This window comes from Onychomys torridus, chromosome 1 (genome assembly GCF_903995425.1).
Source record: "Onychomys torridus chromosome 1, mOncTor1.1, whole genome shotgun sequence".
NCBI classification, from domain to species: Eukaryota; Metazoa; Chordata; class Mammalia; order Rodentia; family Cricetidae; genus Onychomys; species Onychomys torridus.
The window spans coordinates 41,738,807-41,757,490 of record NC_050443.1 but is presented as its reverse complement, the minus strand read 5'-3'; the positions used below and the strand labels follow the sequence as shown (position 1 = coordinate 41,757,490).

The window sequence follows — 18,684 nt, the reverse complement described above, 5'->3', positions numbered from 1 at the left end:
TTGTTCAAAACCTTAGAAGGTGACAAGGACTTAAATAGTCCAAGAGAATTATCACCTGAGGCTGAGAAAGAATTGGCCTTGGTAGAAAAAAAAGTACATGAAGGACATGTAGATCGTGTTGATCCAAAGCTGGATTGCATTTTGGTTATTTTACCTTCTCCTACAGGAATATTAATGCAGAGAGAAGATATGTTGGAATGGATATTTTTACCAAATAAAAAATTAAAAACTTATGTGAAAAAATTCTCTGACTTAATTTTGAAAGGAAAATTGAGACTTCATCAGTTAGCAGGAATAGACCCAGCAGAAATTGTTGTACCTTTAACTAAAGAGGACATTGAAAAATTATGGACAGAAAGTGAACCTTGGCAAAGAGCTTGCAGTAATTTTTTGGGAGAAATTAACAGCAAATATCCTAAAAGCAATAGAATTGATCTTATAAAGAGAGCTGATTGGATCTTGCCTTGAATTGTACGTGAAAAATCCATATCTGGAGTTCGGACATTTTATACAGATGCCAACAAACAAGGAAAGGCAGGTTACAAATCAGAAAATTTAAGTAAAGTGGTTCAAAGTCCTTATAATTCAGTTCAAAAATCGGAATTGTATGCTATTCTGTTGGTATTAATGGATTTTTCAGAACCTCTCAATATAGTTACTGACTCTCAGTATGCTGAAAGAGTGGTATTACATATTGAGACTGCAGAATTTATCCCTGATGCTTCAGAATTAACTTCACTATTTATTCAATTACAAGATACAATCAGGGAAAGGAGTCACCCTTTATATAAAACTCACATCTGATCCCATACTGGTCTGCCAGGCCCTCTAGCACAAGGTAATGATGAGATTGATAAATTATTGATAGGAAATGTGCTGGAGGCCTCAGAATTTCATAAGAAACATCATGTCAATAGTAAAGGTTTAAAAAAGGATTTTTCCATAACCTGGCAACAAGCCAAGGAAATTGTAAAGAAATGTCCTACTTGTTCCTTCTACAATCAGACACCATTACCAGCAGGATGTAACCCAAAGGGTACTCAGAGGAATGAAATCTGGCAGATGGATGTGTTTCACTTTGCAGAATTTGGAAAATTGAAATATGTACACCATACTATCGATACTTATTCAGGATTTCAATGGGCAACTGCTTTGAGTTCTGAAAAAGCTGATTCTATAATCACTCATTTGCTAGAAGTTATGGCCATCATGGGTATACCTGCGCAAATTAAAACTGACAATGCTCCAGCATATGTCTCTATTAAAATGAAACGGTTTTTTGCTTATTATAATATAAAGCATATTACAGGTATACCACATAATCCTACAGGCCAAGCAGTTATAGAAAGATCCAACAGAACTCTAAAGGACATGATAAATAAACAGAAAGGGGTAACAAAAACCCCCAGAAATAGACTGCACAATGCTCTATTAACTTTGAATTTTCTCAATGCTAATGAGAAAGGAACAACAGCTGCAGAGAGATATTGGTTAATAGAAAAAACAACAGAATTAAATCAGCCTATATACTTCAAGGATGTGCTGACCTCAGAATGGAAACCAGGGTATGTGTTAAGTTGGGGACGATGTTTTGCTTTTGTTTCTGCAGGAGAAGATAAGCTGTGGGTACCATCAAAACTGATAAAGGTTCGATTTGTACAAGAGAGACCTCTTAATTAGAGGAGGTGGTAGTTCATCAACCAACATGACCATCCAGTTTAAACTCACTTATGCCATCAATACATGCCTTTTCATTTAATCAGATGTAACTTGCCAAAAGGGACCTCCCCAAAATTAGTCTTGGGGAAGGGTTTTTGTTTTTGTCTTTTAGGAGAATGAAGGCTAAGGAATCTGAAGAACACTGGACAAATGAGACAACTGAAGAAAAAGGACAAATCATCTGTCCCAGGAAAAAGAGTAAAATGGCCTATTGGTATATCATCTACAAAATTTCATAAATCTTTCTAAATGTTTGTTTCTGCTCTTCTCTAAAAAATTAATACTCTTAGTCTTCTTGTAGTCTCAGTTCAATTAAAGCTTCAAGCTGATTTTGGAGTTGGAGAATGGCTCTCTCCTCCTTTAAACTCAAGCATGTTGTTAAAAGGAAAATGAAAACTCCCTGTATCATACCAGAAGAAAGAGCCATCTTCTGACATGGGACAGGAGAAAAACCAAATTAATTAAGGGACTAGTCTACTACTAATCTCAATTCTTTGATTCTATTCTGATTCTTTAAACTTTTCTTAAAGTATGAATTTTATATCATATATATATATATATATTAAACTTTGTTAAGATAATAATGGTCATATAGAGCACTAATTAATTCTAGAGAAAAGCCTTCGATTAGCTGCCTATACATGTCTTTGTGTTCAAGTCTCTTTTCAGTTTTCTGCAGGAAATCACGGCCAGGCCTAACTTCAACTGAAATCTCCAGGAAGAGGATGGGGCCCCACAATGACAATTCCACGTGGAAAATAGTATCACTAAGCTGACAAACATCATCTACAGTTCAGCTTTGGACTACAAAGTGCTTAGAGCAATTCTGAGATGGCTAGCTGAGATGATCCAGTTTCAAAGACTACTTGAATAAGGACTTGAGATAAACCCTGAACTTTGGCATTATGGATAACAAAGAATATAGTTACCTTTCCTAGAATTTGTCAATTAACCCCAAATTTTTCTTTTCAGAATAAAAGATAACTTCACCCATACCCAGCAGGAAGCTATTTTAAGAATTCGACGCCCACATTCCAAAAGGGGTGGTGTGGGGTGGGTGGCTTTTTGGTCTTTTTATGGGTATTGGGTCTGGGATAGTTTTCATTGTTTAGGAGGGTTGGTTACAAGTTGTTGTTAAGGGTTAGGAAAAGGGCTAGGCAAAAGGTGCTTGTTAAAAAGAAAAAGACAATTACTAGTTTTAAATACTTTACATTCAATTGGATTTTTTTATATTGTATACAAATTATTATTGAGATTGAGATTGTTAGAATATACCATACATGTACTTCTAATCTTGCTTGAGATATTGTATTTATACTATTCATTTAACAATGTAATACAATTTGCTAATCCTTGAATGTTAGTATTACCAACTATTAGGATATGTAAAAATGAAAATTAGTGGTTAGACATTACAATTGAACTTGTAGTCATATTAGGTGAGTTTTCAAGATCAAACAGATATATTTTAGATAGACAGGTCATCTTCAAACCCTTCAGAGATCTACAGAATATGGCATTTAAAATGTTTTAATAACTTAAGAATTTTTCTTTTTTGCTATGACTATGAGACATGACGGCTCCTGGCAGTACCAATCTACTTCAGAGAAAATATGGGCATTGAAGAAACTGCATGTGGAATTAACTTTCATTGTGGCAAAAGTTAGCCACTGGACAACAAAGTATCCTCTAATCAACTGCTGACAAACAGGACAGACAGGACATTAAACCAAGGACTACCAATTCTTGCCAAAACAAGTGTGGTTGTGGCTTTAAGAAAAGGCATCTTCTGAAGCCAGGACAATATGGCACCATCTCTGAAGTGAGTGACCTTTGCAATCTGTAAAAGGTACCGTGCCCTTTTCTTCGAAGGCAGCTGAACAGGGAGTGGGCCAATGGCTTCTGATGTGCAATGGAACAGCAGATGAAACAGTTATTCTTGAAGAATAACTAAGCTCACCCCTCTCAATAGTAGACTGGCATTTAATAGAGCGATGTGGAGAAGAACAGGATGCCAAGATGAAGCCACATATACACAGCCAAGAAAAATGGACAGCTGAATTGAAAAGACATCAATAATTTCCAGAATTTAAAATCCTTAATCAGATATGACACTAATGAAATTCAGGTGTTTCTGGTACATGGACTGCTCTCACCAAATGTGAGGTCAAACTGTTGACCTTGTATACATCCTAGTTCACAAAAGAGTCTGTCAGATACACAAAGCCTATAGGCTGAAGATGATGCCCCAACACTGTGGAGAAACCTCAGGTGACTGTCCAGGCAGCTGGCTGTTTCTGTCAACTCACATTTTTTTTTTTTTTTTTTTTTGGAAGCTGCTTGCATGCACTTCTTGTTTTTATTTTTTATTACGTAGTATTATTTCCTTCTTGGGTCTCTGAGGGAGTTGAAGATCAGTTAGTTATAGTTATAATTACCTTTGTTAAGGATTTCAGAAAAACTCACTAAGAGCTGTAAAGTGTATAAATTTGAAAGACGTTATAAGACAGTTCTGTTAGCTATATAAGTTAGGATAAAAAGTGAATCAGGTACATTCTGGACTTACCAAAATAGGATAGATAATGGAATTATTTTCTCTGAATTTGTCAAATACAAATGGACTAGACATTGTTTAGGTATTTATTGTTTGTATATACGGTATATATAGTTATTGTACTTTTGTATATAGTTTTTCTTATATTAGTTGTAACTTTTTCCTTTTTTCTTTTTATTAAAATAGAAAAGGGGAAATTTAGTGATATTTTATTTGTATTGAAATGTGATTTTATTTGTATGTCAATAAAGTTGCCTTGAGGTCAGAGCAAGCCAGAGCAGAAGCTAAGCAGTAGTGGGGCATGTCTTTAATCCCAGCACTTGGGAGGCAGAGCTAGGAGGATCTCTGTGTGTTCAAGGACACAGCCAGCATGGCAGACACACGTCTTTAATCTCAATACCAACCATAGAAGACCTGGAGGTCTGTACAAACAGGCAGTGACAAGGAGGTCATGTGGCTGGGATTACAACCAATGAGAAAACAGAACAGAAAGTCTTTAAATAGACAGGACACACAGAAGTAGGTCTCTGGCAGAGAAGAAGAACAGCAGAAGCAGTGAAGGGTAAGGTTTTCCACTCTTGCTCTGACCTTGTGGTTTTTAACTCTGCAATCGGTTCTGTGTTTCTTATTTAACAAGCCAGTTACATCTACAGGAATTATTTACTTCCTCTTTAAGGGAATTTTTTTTCCTCTTTAAGGGAGTTTTTCATTTCCTTTTTAAGGGCCTCTATCATCTTCATAAAGTCATTTTTAGGGTTGATTTCTTTTGTGTCTTCTGCCTTGGTATGTTCAGGTTTTGTAAGTGTAGAATCGCTAGGTTGTGACGTTGTCATATAGGTCTTCATGTTGTTACCTGTGTTTTGGCACTGGAGTCTACTCATCTCTTCCTGTGTTCGTTGAAGGCAGTGTCTGTGTCTGAAGGTGCCTCTCTTGTTCTAATTGTTAGTCTTGGTTCACTAGGATTTCTTTGTTAAATTGGTGCTGTTGGGCTCTGTTTCTTTGGGATCAGCTTAGTCAAATCAGTGTTAGTGGGTTCTGTCTCTGGGAGCAGTTGTTCCCGGTTGGTATAGGGTGTGCTTATGGTTTCAGTGATTGTTTGGTTCATAGGGGTTAGTTTTTTTGTTTTGTTTTGGTTTGGTTTTGGTTTTTTTTGGGGGGGGGGTAGGGAAAGGTAGCTGTCTGGTTGCTGGGTCTCCACTGGGTAGGGCCTAGGAGTTAGAGACCTGATCTGCTGGTGTGGAGATGGGAGCTTACCTGTTCTCAGTTGGTGAAGTGTATACTTAGCATTCTGGTGATCTGGTTCGGTGGCTGGGTGGTGCCTTCTATTGTGTTCTTAGGTCATGTTTTGCTCATTTGCCAACTTCTCAGCTATTCTTGTTTCCTCAGGCTGCAAACTGTAGGTTTCTGACTCCTCTCCCAGATGGATTTCAGCTGAGTAGGGTAGTCTCAGCAACACCTCCAAGTTGTTGGGTTTCACAGGATCGGCAGCTTGGCCCTGGGTTGGCCTCAGACAGTGTATAGATCCGTTCTGGTCTTGTCCCATGGAGATGCCTCCTTCCCTGGGTGTTGGGATTAAAGGCATCCCTGTTCCAAGCTCTTGATTATGAGCTTGTTTTCACTGATTCCTCAGCGGGTGGTAGGTAGCTCAGTTTCTGGTTTTTATTGCAATTGCAGTCACCATCCCACCACTCGACCTGCCTGCCTCTGCCCAGAACTCCATTCTTGTACCTCCCAGATCTGCAGTTCTGCCCCACTCCCATGACTGTAGTCCAGAGAATTTGAAGTTGTGGTTAAATAAAGGTCTTGGTCTGCTTCACAGTCCAGAGCTGTGGTTTGTTTGGCTCAGGCTTTCCAGAGACAAACACAAGCACCTGGCTCAAGGAAGTCCTTCCTATCCAATATTCTTTCAGGTGACAGCTAATGTTACTTATTTTAATCACATTGCAATGCTAAGTTCTCCAACTGGGAGCATTTTGGCTGCCAATTTCAAATGTGGGATATATAGCAGAAGTCTTTAACTATAAAGCCTCAGGAACATGCTAGGCCCTGTAGCTGGTGGTTTCTTTCCTATAGGACTGTGTGAGGTTACCCCAGTAAAAGTCCCTTGCTTCTTTTGGGAAAGCAATGCATTGGTAAATATTTCTAGTATTTCCTTATTTGTTACAACTAGTCCATTTTGTTGTTGTTTTTTAATCTTTTACCTCCTGGTTGTGATTATTTGTGTTTCATTCATCAAGGGGTGAACCAACGCATGGGTCAGCATTGGTTCTTTTCAATAGGAACAGTATCTTTCCTTTCCATCTGCATCTATAAGAATGGATAGCATCCTGTCCCACCTCACATCCCAACTACTGTGGTGGACAGCTTTTTCTGCCTTTTCCTTGCAGAATAATGAATTTGGGGTGCTCAGTTTCAATTCCATTGCCATCTGTTCCCTTAGATTGGACTGGCCAAACAAAGCACTTCTCTTGCCTGCTGGATGAGGCCTGGGGCATGTGTATCCTCTATTTTGGGTGTGGTCCTCGTTGTCACAGATTCAAAGTATATTTCTCAATATGTCCACAACAGAATTATATACTGATTAACCCACAGATTAGAATGATTCTTAAGTAAAAAACTAATATATTTGACATACCAACCATCACAATCTAGCCAAGCCTGCCTTCAACAAATTCAGAACACTGACACATTCACATCATCCCACAGAAGGGCATGACTGCACATCATTAGTATAAGAAAAGATTCAAATTCAAAGTATGACTTTATGGGATACATATCTCTTTAAAGTTAAAAACTCATACACTGAAAAGTCAGTCACAAATCAGAAACTGCTTTACGACCATGACATTTTTATTTTCTGTATTAGCTACCCGTGCTGCTGTGTCAAAATTCCCAATGAAAGTTCTTAAGGAAGGAAGGGGTTATGCTGGTTCACAGTTTGATGGCACACTCTAGCATGAGGGGACAGTCATGGCAGCAAAAGTGTGAGACAGCTGCTCACATTGCAATCACAGTGCAGAAGTGGAAAGAGGTGCTCAGCCTACTTTCTCCTTTTATTCAGTCCTGGACCCCAGGCAATGGCATGGTGCTATCTACCTTCCTTCCTTCATTGACTCTTTCTGGAAATACTATTTAGAAATAGCAAGAGGTATATTGTTATAGAATATTATTTTAAGACGTGTTATATTTGTTTATGCTGTGGAAAATTTGCTTAATGATGCAAATATGTGTTACATCTTTTTAAGTTGCATTTGTTTAACTCTGTGAAGAAGCTGTGTTACTTTACCTGTCTAAAACACCTGATGGTCTAATAAAGAGCTGAATAGCCAATATTGAGGCAGGAGAAAGAATAGGTGGACCTGGCAGGCAAAGATAATTAATAGAAGGAGAAATCTGGGAGGAAAAGAAGAAAGAACAAGAGGGATCAAGGAGGAGGACATCAGAGGCCAGCCATGGAATAAGAGTGAAAGTAAGATATATAGATGTTTGAAGAGGAAAAAACCCAGAAGCAAAAGATAGATGGGCTTAAGTTAAGAAGAGCTGACAAAAATCAAGTCAAGATAAGACTGGACATTTATAATTAAGAATAAGCCTCCATGTGTGATTTATTTCGGAGCTGGGTGGAAGGTCCCCCAAAAGATTAAAAAAACAACCAACCACAGTATATTTATATGAAGATACTAGGTCTAGTCAAGTTGCCAATGAAGATTAACCATTACAATTCTCTGACATCCTTGCCTTGATCTTCATGACACTTTTACAGACCAATCTCCCCATGAACATTGATGCAAAAATACTCAATAAAATACTGGCAAACAGACTCCAAGAACACATCAAAACAATTATCCACTATGATCAAGTAGGTTTCATCCCAGGAATGCAAGAGTGGTTCAACATATGAAAGTCTGTCAATGTAATACACCATATAAACAAACAGACAGAAAAAACCACATGATCATCTCACTAGATGCTGAAAAGGCATTTGACAAAATCCAACACCCCTTCATGATAAAGGTCTTGGAGAGATCTGGAATACAGGGAACATACCTAAACATAATAAAAGCAATTTACAGCAAGCCAACAGCCAACACCAAATTAAATGGAAAGAAACTCAAAGTGATTCCACTAAAATCAGAAACAAAGCAAGGCTGTCCGCTCTCTCCATACTTATTCAATATAGTGCTTGAAGTTCCAACCAGAGCAATAAGACAATATAAGGAGATCAAGGGGATACAAATTGGAAAGGAAGAAGTCAAACTTTCACTATTTGCAGATGACATGATAGTATACATAGTGACCCCAAAAATTCTACCAGGGATCTCATACAGCTTATAAACACCTTCAACCATGTAGCAGGATACAAGATTAACTAAAAAAAAAAAAAATCAGTATCCCTCCAATATACATTAGACAAAAAAGGTTGATATACATCACCCTTTACAATAGCCACAAATGATATAAAATACCTTGGGGTAACTCAAATTAAGCAAGTGAAGGACCTGGCTGACAAGAACTTTTAATCCCTGAAAAATGAAAATGAAGATGTCAGGAAATGGAAAGATCTCCCATGCTCATGGATAGGCAGGATTAACATAGTAAAAATGGCAATCTTACCAAAAGCAATCTACAGATTTAATGCAATCCCCATCAAAATATCTACACAATTCTTCACAGACCTGGAAAGAATAATACTCAACTTCATATGGAAAAACAAAAAACCCAGGATAGCCAAAAGAATCCTGCACAATAAAACAGCCTCCGGAGGCATCACAATCCCTGACTTAAAGCTTGACTATAGAGCTACAGTAATACAAACATCTTGGTACTGGCATAAAAACCAATATATGGACCAATGGATTCAAATTGAAGACCCTGACACTAATGTGCACACCTATGAACACCTGATTTTTGACAAAGAAGCCAAAATGGTACAATGGACAAAAGAAAGCATCTTCAACAAATGGTGCTGGTATAACTGGATATCAATGTGTAGAAGGCTGCAAATAGATCCATATCTGTCACCATGCACAAAACTTGTTGATCAAAGATCTCAACATAAATCCAGTTACTCTGAACTTTATAGAAGAGAAAATAGGAAGTAGCCTTGAATGCATTGACACTGGAGATCACTTCCTACATATAACATCAATAGCATAGACACTGAGAGAAACAATTAATAAATGGGACCTTTTGAAACTGAAAATCTTTTGTAGAGCAAAGGACATGGGCAACAGGACAAAGCGACAGCCTACAGAATGGGAAAAGTTCTTCACCAACCCCACATCTAACAGAGGGCTGATATCCAGATTGTATAAAGCACTCAAGAAATTAGGCATCAAAATTCCCAACAGTCCAATTAAGAAATGGGCTATAGAGCTAAACAGAGAATTCTCAACAGAGGAAGCTCAAATGACTGAAAGACATTTAAGGAATTACTCAACATACCTAATTATCAGAGAAAGGCAAATCAAAATGACTCTGAGATACCACCTTACACCCGTCAGCATGGCTAAGATCAAAAACATTGAAGACAGTTTATGCTGGAGAGGATGTGGAGCAAGGGGTACTCTCCTCCACTGTTGGTGGGAATGCAAGCTTGTGGGAATGCAAAATAGCCACTTTGGAAATCAATATGGTGCTTTCTTAGAAAATTGGGAATCAGTCTCCCCCAAGACCCAGCTATACCACTCTTGGGCATAAACCCAAGAAATGCTTAATCATACCACAAGGGCACATGCTCAGCTATGTTCATAGCAGCATTATTTGTAACAACCAGAACCTGGAAACAACCAAGATGCCCTTCAACTGAAGAATGGATAAATAAAATGTGGTACATATACATAATGGAGTACTACTCAGAAGAGAAAAACAACGACATTATGAGATTTGTAGGCAAATGGATGGATCTAGAAAAAAATCATACTGAGAGAAGTAACCCAGACTCAGAAAGACAAACATGGTATGTCCTCACTCATTGGTGGATACTAGATGTAAATGAAAGGAAGACTAGACTGCTACTCACAACTCCAGGGAGGCTACCTAGTAAAGAAGACCCTAAGAAAGACACAAGGATCCCCCAATGACAGAGAAATGGATGAAATCTACATGAGCAAACTGGACATGAGGTGGGTTAATGAAGGGGAAAGAGAGCATAGGGAAGCAGGAGGTCCCAGCTGGATCAAGAACAGAGAGGGAGAACAAGGAAAGAGAGACTTTGATAAATGAAGACTCCCATGGGAATAGGAAGAAGCAAAGTGCTTTAGAGGTTCCCAGAAATTCACAAAGTTACCTCCACATTAGACTACTGGCAATGGTTGAGAGAAAGCCCAAACTGACCTATTCTCTTGATTTGATGGCCAAACACCCTAACTTTCATGATAGAACTCTCATCCAATGACTGATGGAAGCAGATGCATGGAGATCCATGGCCAGGCCCCAAGTGGAGCTCCAGGAGTCCAATCAACAATACAGAGGAGGGATTGTTTGAGTGAGAGATGTTGAGACCATGATTGGAAAAAGCACAGGGACAAATACCCAAACTAGTGGAAACACATGAATTATGAACCAATAGCTGAGGAGCTCCCAATTGGATCAGGCCCTCTGGATAAGTGAGACAGTCGATTAGCTTGAACTGTTTGTGAGGCCCCCAGGCAGTGGGACTGGGACCTGTCCTTAGTGCAGGAGCTGGCTTTTTGGAGCCTGGAGCCTATGCTGGGACACTTTGATCAGCCTAGGTGAAGGGAGGAGGGGACTGGATGCTGTGGATATCGCTCTGTGTAAATAAAGTTCTGATTGGCCAGTGGCCAGGCAGGAAGTATAGGCGGGACAAGAGAGAAGAACATTCTGGGAAGTAGAAGGCTGGAGAGAGACACTGCCAGCTGCCACCATGAAAAGCAACATGTAAAGACACTGGTAAGCCACAAGCCATGTGGCAAAGTATAGACTAACAGAAATGGGTTAATTTAAGATAGAAGAAGTAGATAACAAGAAGCCTGCATGGCCATACAGTTTCTAAACAATGTAAGTTTCTGTGTGCTTTCTTGGTTGGGTCTGAGCGACTGTGGGTCTGGTGGGTAAGAGAGATTTGTCCTGACTGGGCCAGGCAGGAAAACTCTAACTACAAATGGCACCCAACTTGTTGGCAAGAGTTTCCACCTAAAACCTGAGAAAAAAAATATTCTAAAATGGAGCTAAAAACAGCTTCCTAGTTGTCTCTCTCAAGTTAGTGGCAGCCTGCAGGTTTGAGCTACTGTGGCGGGTTTCTGGCATGTTTGTCTGACCTGCCCTGTGGTGGGAATGAGAAGTCTACAAGCAGCACTTTGCTCTGCTGCATGGTGGATTTAGCCTTTGCGAGTTAAAAAAAAAAAAAAATGGTTTCTGGGCTATGTGCTGCTTTGATAGAACTGCTTCTGATAGTTGATGGTACACATGGCTCCAGACCCAGAGCTGGTAGCAAACTGTACCACCGCCATATTGGGAAGCTGAGGTGGGTGGAGCAGCGTTTCAGTCTTACAAAGATGGATATTACACAGAGAATCTGGTTTGTCTTGTCTTTGGGAGTTTTAACTGCAGAAAAAGATTTAATTGTAAAAGCTGTTGAGTTAAACAAATATGTAAATTTTAAAGGTACCTTGACTTCAAAATTTGAATATAAGGATATGTTGCTTTGGAAAAGAGTCTCTGCTTTTGTTTCCACAGAAAGCCAGAGGCTGTGGATTTGTTCCAGATTAAGATACATCAGGTTTGATCAGCCAAGACCACCTGAAAGGTCTCCGATGACACCATGGCCCAGATGATCCAACATCCAAAATGGTTTCAAGGCAACTGGCTCAGAGGTTTACCCTCATGGACTACTCCATAATCCTAAAATTTTCTTTGTGTTCCCATAAGATACAGTACCCCACTCCAGCAGGAAGTAGTAAGAGAAACTATGCCCAAATTCCCAGCTGGCTTTGGAGATGGAATTGGCTCACTCCTTCTCTAAACCCAGGCATATTGTTAAAAGAAAAGGTTAAGAGCTTCTTGTGTCCCAAATCAGAAGAGCCCTCTGGTGTGGGACCGAGAAAAACCAATATTTTTATTTAAAGCAGGTTGATTATAAACGTGATCTCTTTCTAAAGAAGAAAAGGGGATATGATATAGATATAATAGTCTGAAAGGGTAGATTAAGGAACTTCTAAAGAGCAACAACTTGTTTAAAATGTTTTACATTGGTATAGATTTTTGTCTATTGATATAAACTTAAAGTTAATTTTGTTATACTGTGTATATATTTCTACTCTTGTTTAAAGTATTGTGTTTGTACAGCTCATTTAAAATTATAATCGATAATTAAAAATAGATTAATAATTAGTCATCTATGATAATCATACTCGTAGCCATGTTAGTTAAGTCTTCTAGGTATACACAGAGATATTTCAGATAGATAGGTAATCTTCAAACACTTCAAAGGTCTACAGAATATGGCATTTAAACTATTCTTAAAATTTAGACTTTCTGGACAGTGAAACATGTCTGCTCCTGGCAGCACCAATTTACTTCAGAGAGGAGGAAGGGCATTGAAGACACTTCATATGGAGTTTATCTTCACCTTGGCCAAAATAGCCATTTGGGCAAGAAACTGTTCTTGCCTGGACTACTTGATCAACTGGACATGCAGGACCCATAGAAAGGTGACCACTGAACTTTGCTTGACAAAATGGTCCTTCAGGTTCCTGCTTCACAGAGGAAACTGCCAGATATTCTATAGGACACTGAGAAAAGTGACCAAGAGACTCTAGCCCTGTGGGCTGAAGATAAATGCCCCAACTTTGCAAAGAAACATTAGGTGACTGTCCAGGCTGGCAGCCATCTCTGTCTACTCTTGCAAGACTCCCGAAAAATGCTTGCATCCTTTTCCCGGTTCTCAGGTAATATATCCTTCTGAGGTCTTTGATGTGATTGAAGGCTAGATAGTTATAATTTCCTCAATTATGATAAAAGATAAGTTAGATATAAAACCTTAGACTCACAAATATAAGATAGATAGGATATCTTCTTTAATATTGTAACTGTAATTCTTGCTTGATAATTGTTTTGTTATATGTAATTATACTATGTAAAAGTTAAAACCTTCCTTAAAAAATAAAAAAAAAGAAAAGGGGAAGTGCTGTGGATATCGCTCTGTGTAAATAAAGTTCTGATTGGCCAGTGGCCAGGCAGGAAGTATAGGTGGGACAAGAGAGAAGAACATTCTGGGAAGTAGAAGGCTGGAGAGAGACACCGCCAGCCGCCGCCATGAGAAGCAACATGTAAAGACACTGGTAAGCCACAAGCCATGTGGCAAAGTATAGACTAACAGAAATGGGTTAATTTAAGATAGAATGAGTAGATAACAAGAAGCCTGCCATGGCCATACAGTTTCTAAACAATGTAAGTTTCTGTGTGCTTTCTTGGTTGGGTCTGAGCGATTGTGGGACTGGCAGGTAAGAGAGATTTGTCCTGACTGGGCAAGGCAGGAAAACTCTAACTACAACTGGACATGCCTTGACTGCCTCTACCAGGCTGAGCTGAATCCCCAGGGGAGTCCTTGCTCTGGAGGAGATGGGAATGGGGGGGTGGATTGACGGGAGGATGGGGGTAGGGTGGGGTGGGGCAGGAGGAGGGAGAACAGGGGAATCTGTGGCTGATATGTAAAATTAAATCACAAAAAAGAAAAAATAATTATTTTAAAAATATATAATTTTAGCATTTATTATAGATGAAGGGATATTTACTGATTAAGGAGATGAATATGCTTATTTATTTTTATATAAGGAATGAAATCTTGGCTGAATACTGAATGCTATGAGATATGGAGTATCTTTAACTGTTTTCAGAATTGACTGATATTTTCACTAGTAATTGTTAATTCTGGAAATGTTGCTTTGCACATATACATGGTATAAAATGAGAAAATTGTGTTTCAGATCATTTCAGGAATTATTGGGAATGTTGTCCTAATCTCAAGCAAACTTTATTGAATGCCTTTTAAGTAAACTCAAGTCAACAACTGAAACATTAAGTTTTAAAAATAAAACATTTCAATCTAACAGAATCTAAAACTGGATTTGATCCATACATGCTAAGGAATGATGGTAGAAAATACTAAAAACTTTGTTTCTACAATTAAGTAATTATGTTTCTATAAAAGCAGAAGGCTTTTGTGCATAAAACAATAGTATAATGTATTATATTCTCAAATCTGAACTGAGGTATTTCAGGCAGCATGCGTTGGTGTTTTGGGGTGTGAAGTCATGTGCTGTAGAAAGCCATAGGCTGTGTTCAAAACTCAGGCTGTAGTGAAGGTACCTGATAAAACATAGACAAGTACTGCTAAAACTTTGAATCTATTATAAATTCTATTTTGTATTACTCTTTGGCCCCTGTGCTTTCAGAAACACTTGACAGCCGAAGTCTTGACAGCTCGCACGTTCATTTCTCAGATCCTAAGTGCATTCATGATCATGTTTCAGAAGCTGTGATCTGGGGCAGATCTGGAACACAGGTATAGGGTACTTGTCTGGCATTTCCTAGTCCCTGACTTCAACCAAAATTGTTTTCGAGTGTTCTTGAGTGCAAAAAAGCTTTGATGTGCTTCACAGAGAAAATCCATAATTTTGAAAGTCTTTTGACTTTGCATGTATTATGGACCATTACCTAGAAGCTCAGTGTTAAGAAATCAGCCCCATGTACTAAATAAGGCTTCTCTTTTATTTAACATAGTAACCTTTTTTTTTCCGAGACAGGGTTTCTCCATTGTAGCTTTGTGTCTTTCCTGGAACTCACTTGGTAGCCCAGGCTGGCCTTGACCTCACAAAGATCCGCTTGCCTTTGCCTCCCAAGTGCTGGGATTAAAGATATGCACCACTACCGCCCGGCTGTAACATTTCTTTAATGTCAGTTTTTATGAAGATAAGTGTGGTTAAGAGAACTGTGTCAAAAGCAGAACTGATGCTATCTGACTCCAAATTCAGCACTTCAAACCAGAACATTTTGCCCTTCTTCAGTTCTTAGTTTTGATTACTATAAAGATGTGTGGAATGTATAGTAACGAGTTCACAGTGATCCTCTTTTGTTCTCCTATTACCTTTCCTTCCTGTCTATTCTCTCCCATTGCCATGGCTTGTGTATGTGTGCATCATCTTTTGTATGCTTGTGAATGAGATGGCCATGTAATGGTCAGAAGTCTGAGCTTCTTAGTTTTCTTCTCCATCTTCCAGCCCTTATAATCTTTCTATATCTTTTTTCCCCCATAATGTCCTCTGGGGCTTGATAAATGAGGCATATATAAATAAATGCTCACTTAAAATAGTGATGTATTCATAAGTTGACCAAAAAAAAAAATGTGAGCAGAAGTCTGTAGAAACTTGATCTTTTCTTTCCCCTGAAAGCAATGGTGATAGTATGATGTAGAAGAATGTAATGATAGTGGAAAGTGGGAATTGACTGCATTATGTTTTTCTCTTTTGCTTGGTTACCAGTAATTGAGTAAAGAAACATTTGTGGGTGCTGTATAGAGAAAAAACATTGTCAGATAAACAAAATGAGGACCTCACAGAAAGGAGTGAGGTCCAGTGTGGTAAGCACCATTGAGGCAGAGCTTCACATCATAGCAGGAAGCAAAGAAAGGAGCTTATGGTGGCTGTCCCTCTCTCCCTCTCTTGCCCCTCTTTCTCTCTTTCTTTCTCTGATTTAGAAGTCTCAAGCTTATTATTGCATCATTGTATGATATATAATATCATACATTGTAACAGTGGTGATATAAGATATCACCAATCAGTTATCTTTGAAACAAAATTAGAATCTTTAAATCCAAAATTATATCTACTATGTGGTTTACTTCTAGGATAACGAGAACTTTCAGACAAAAATAGATATTTCATACTTAAAATATTTATAGTGACAATATATATTTTCCAAATTCTCCCCCTTTTCCTCATTTCTATAGTGAACATTGAAGTCTAAATCTCATTGGCATTTTCAGATTAAAGGTTTTTCTGAATTTCTTTTGACCATTATCAGATGTGAAAAGCACAAATATGTACCTTTGTTTTCATATCTAATGCTAAAGATTTTTGAACTGTCACCTTTACAATAGTATAATTTTTGACACATATTGAAGACTATTAGAAAAAACACCCTCTCTGCATTTCCATCATGCTAAATTCAGCTTCAGTTTTCTTGAACTGGGTCTGCATAGCATGTTTCTGAAAGCCAAAGTGCTTCTCTTTTGTATCAAGAACTATGAAGGACCCAAGATTTCCCCATACTCGCAAACTTACGTTCTGGCTTTGTGTAGCGTGACATACACTGGCAGAGTGCCAAAGTTTCCCCAACCAGAGACACATCATCTATCTTGCACAGAGAGAGCAGCAGCCAGAGTATGGCATCTCTGTGATAGTTTTCTGAGCCTTGGGAGCCAAGTGACACCAATGTGTGTGTGTGTGTGTGTGTGTGTGTGTGTGTGTGTGTGTGTGTGTGTGATGGTCTCTCAGACTGGATCTTATGTATCTAGCCTATTTTTCATGTTCCGCATACCCATGATTGCCATCTTCCATGACAGTGCTATATAAATAGCTTGAAAAGAATCCAACCAAGGACAGCACTGGCTGGTTCACAAGATATGAACAAATGTACTACTTGACAAAGCATGGATAATGTCACCTAGCAAGATCTCCCTTTCACAGCCTCATCATTAGGACTTTTGGCTCTGTACCTCAAGAGTATGTCAGGTTCAGGCACTCTGATTGATGTGACAGAGTTCGAAAACAAATCTGTTCAGTGTTTAATTACATAGGCTGCCAACAGGACCCCATCAGACAAGATAAAAGCAACCTGTGCATTGACCCAAGCTATATCTGGATTGAAGAACTAAAGGGAAAAGGAAGCACAGTGGCTTCTTTCTTGAGTTCTTGTATGTGAGAGACGAGGAATTAAACAGATCCCTGGCAGGCAGACGGACAGGGGAAAAGGAGCTAAGAATATTCATGTACCTTTCGCTTCAACATTTAATCCAGCTGACTTCCTGCCTATGTTCTTTCTCTGAGACAAAGATTTGGCAGCTGCTCCCCGCCCCACTTTTCAAATGGAAGGAGGCTTCTGTGGGAAGAACCAGATCCCCTTTGCTTGTCTGGATTATTCATTGTCCCGCAAAATGCCCAACAAGCCAAATCCGAGGAAGAAAGGGAACTCATCTCTCTTCAAACATAAAAAACGAAACCCAGAAAAACCACTTAACGTCCTAGTGGACTCAGGTCCATGATTCGTTTTTGATTGTTCTGCCCGGGCTGACTCTCAGGACAGTCTGGCTGAGTGCTGAGGCTTGGCTCTTCCTGGCTTTTTATTCTTTAAATCAGTGAAAAAAATAATTTATTCCAGCAGCCTCGTGCCAGTGACATCCTATGGGCCTGTCTATGCAGCAGAAGCATTAGCTTTGAGCCAGATATATTAGCAATTAGCTCCATGGCTTTTGAGAGAACATCTAAGAGTGATCCTCTCATCTATGACTGCTCTGGCTAGAAAGCAGAGATTGAGCTGAGATCCATCCATGAGTCTCAGGTCAGCAATACAGTCCAGCGACTGGAGTCCTGGGTGATTGTCAGCTCTCATACAGAAACCTAAGAGCTTTCCCATGCTAGAAGGGCATGTGGCAGAATTCTCTTTGGATAGCAATATAGCTATGCTGTTTTTCAAGAACCTCCACAACACTTACCAGACAGTGGGGATGCAGGTGATTTATGGTGTGAAGCATTGCACACAGCCAGTGGGTTCCCATGGAGAATTCAAATGTCTTCTCCTGAAGGACATTTCAGTTAACAAGTAGCGTTAGAAAATAGCTTTACAAGCCAATTCATTAAGAAACGGCCAATGAAGGCAACATAAATCCAATGGTAATCTGTAAAGCAAAGCAAAACAAGAGAAATGAATGAAAACCAGGCCTTATCCCTGGCTGTTTTTATACAAATAGAAGAGAACGTGCCTGGGACATCACTGTCCTTCCTTTCCCTATGGCACAGAGGCACAGAAGGCTCTCAACTTCCGAAATGTTCCGACATGCAAATAACACCCATCCTAGAACTGGAGCAAATGTGGAGTGGGAGATTTTGAGAAGCCTGGGAGTGAGGAAAGCAAGACCAACTAACACTTGACAAGGAAAGTGAGGTTAGAAGTGTGTCGACAAAAGGCGCCTCCTCACTGTTTTCTTTTCTCTTCCTCACTCTCAGTGGAAATGCCTCTCTGCCCCAAAATAACAGGATGGTGTTCTAAATAAAGCATGTTCCAAAGAGCTTTAAAAAGAGTCTAACATCATGGGAAATGTATGGCACTTGCAGATTTTCCTGGATCTCTGTGAGCATTCGGTATTATTCACAGCATCCTTTGCTTCCTTGCCC

General features: G+C 39.1%; 1 long non-coding RNA gene across 1 annotated transcript in view; it reads right to left on the bottom strand.

Annotated features, from left to right (window-relative positions):
• LOC118580367 overlaps window positions 1-18,172 on the bottom strand; it is a 68,474-nt gene extending 50,302 nt beyond the window's left edge. Inside the window, exon 1 of the long non-coding RNA XR_004944522.1 lies at window positions 18,006-18,172. This is a non-coding gene — a long non-coding RNA (uncharacterized LOC118580367). The remainder of the gene's footprint in view (window positions 1-18,005) is intronic.
• Window positions 18,173-18,684: the final 512 nt, after the last annotated feature.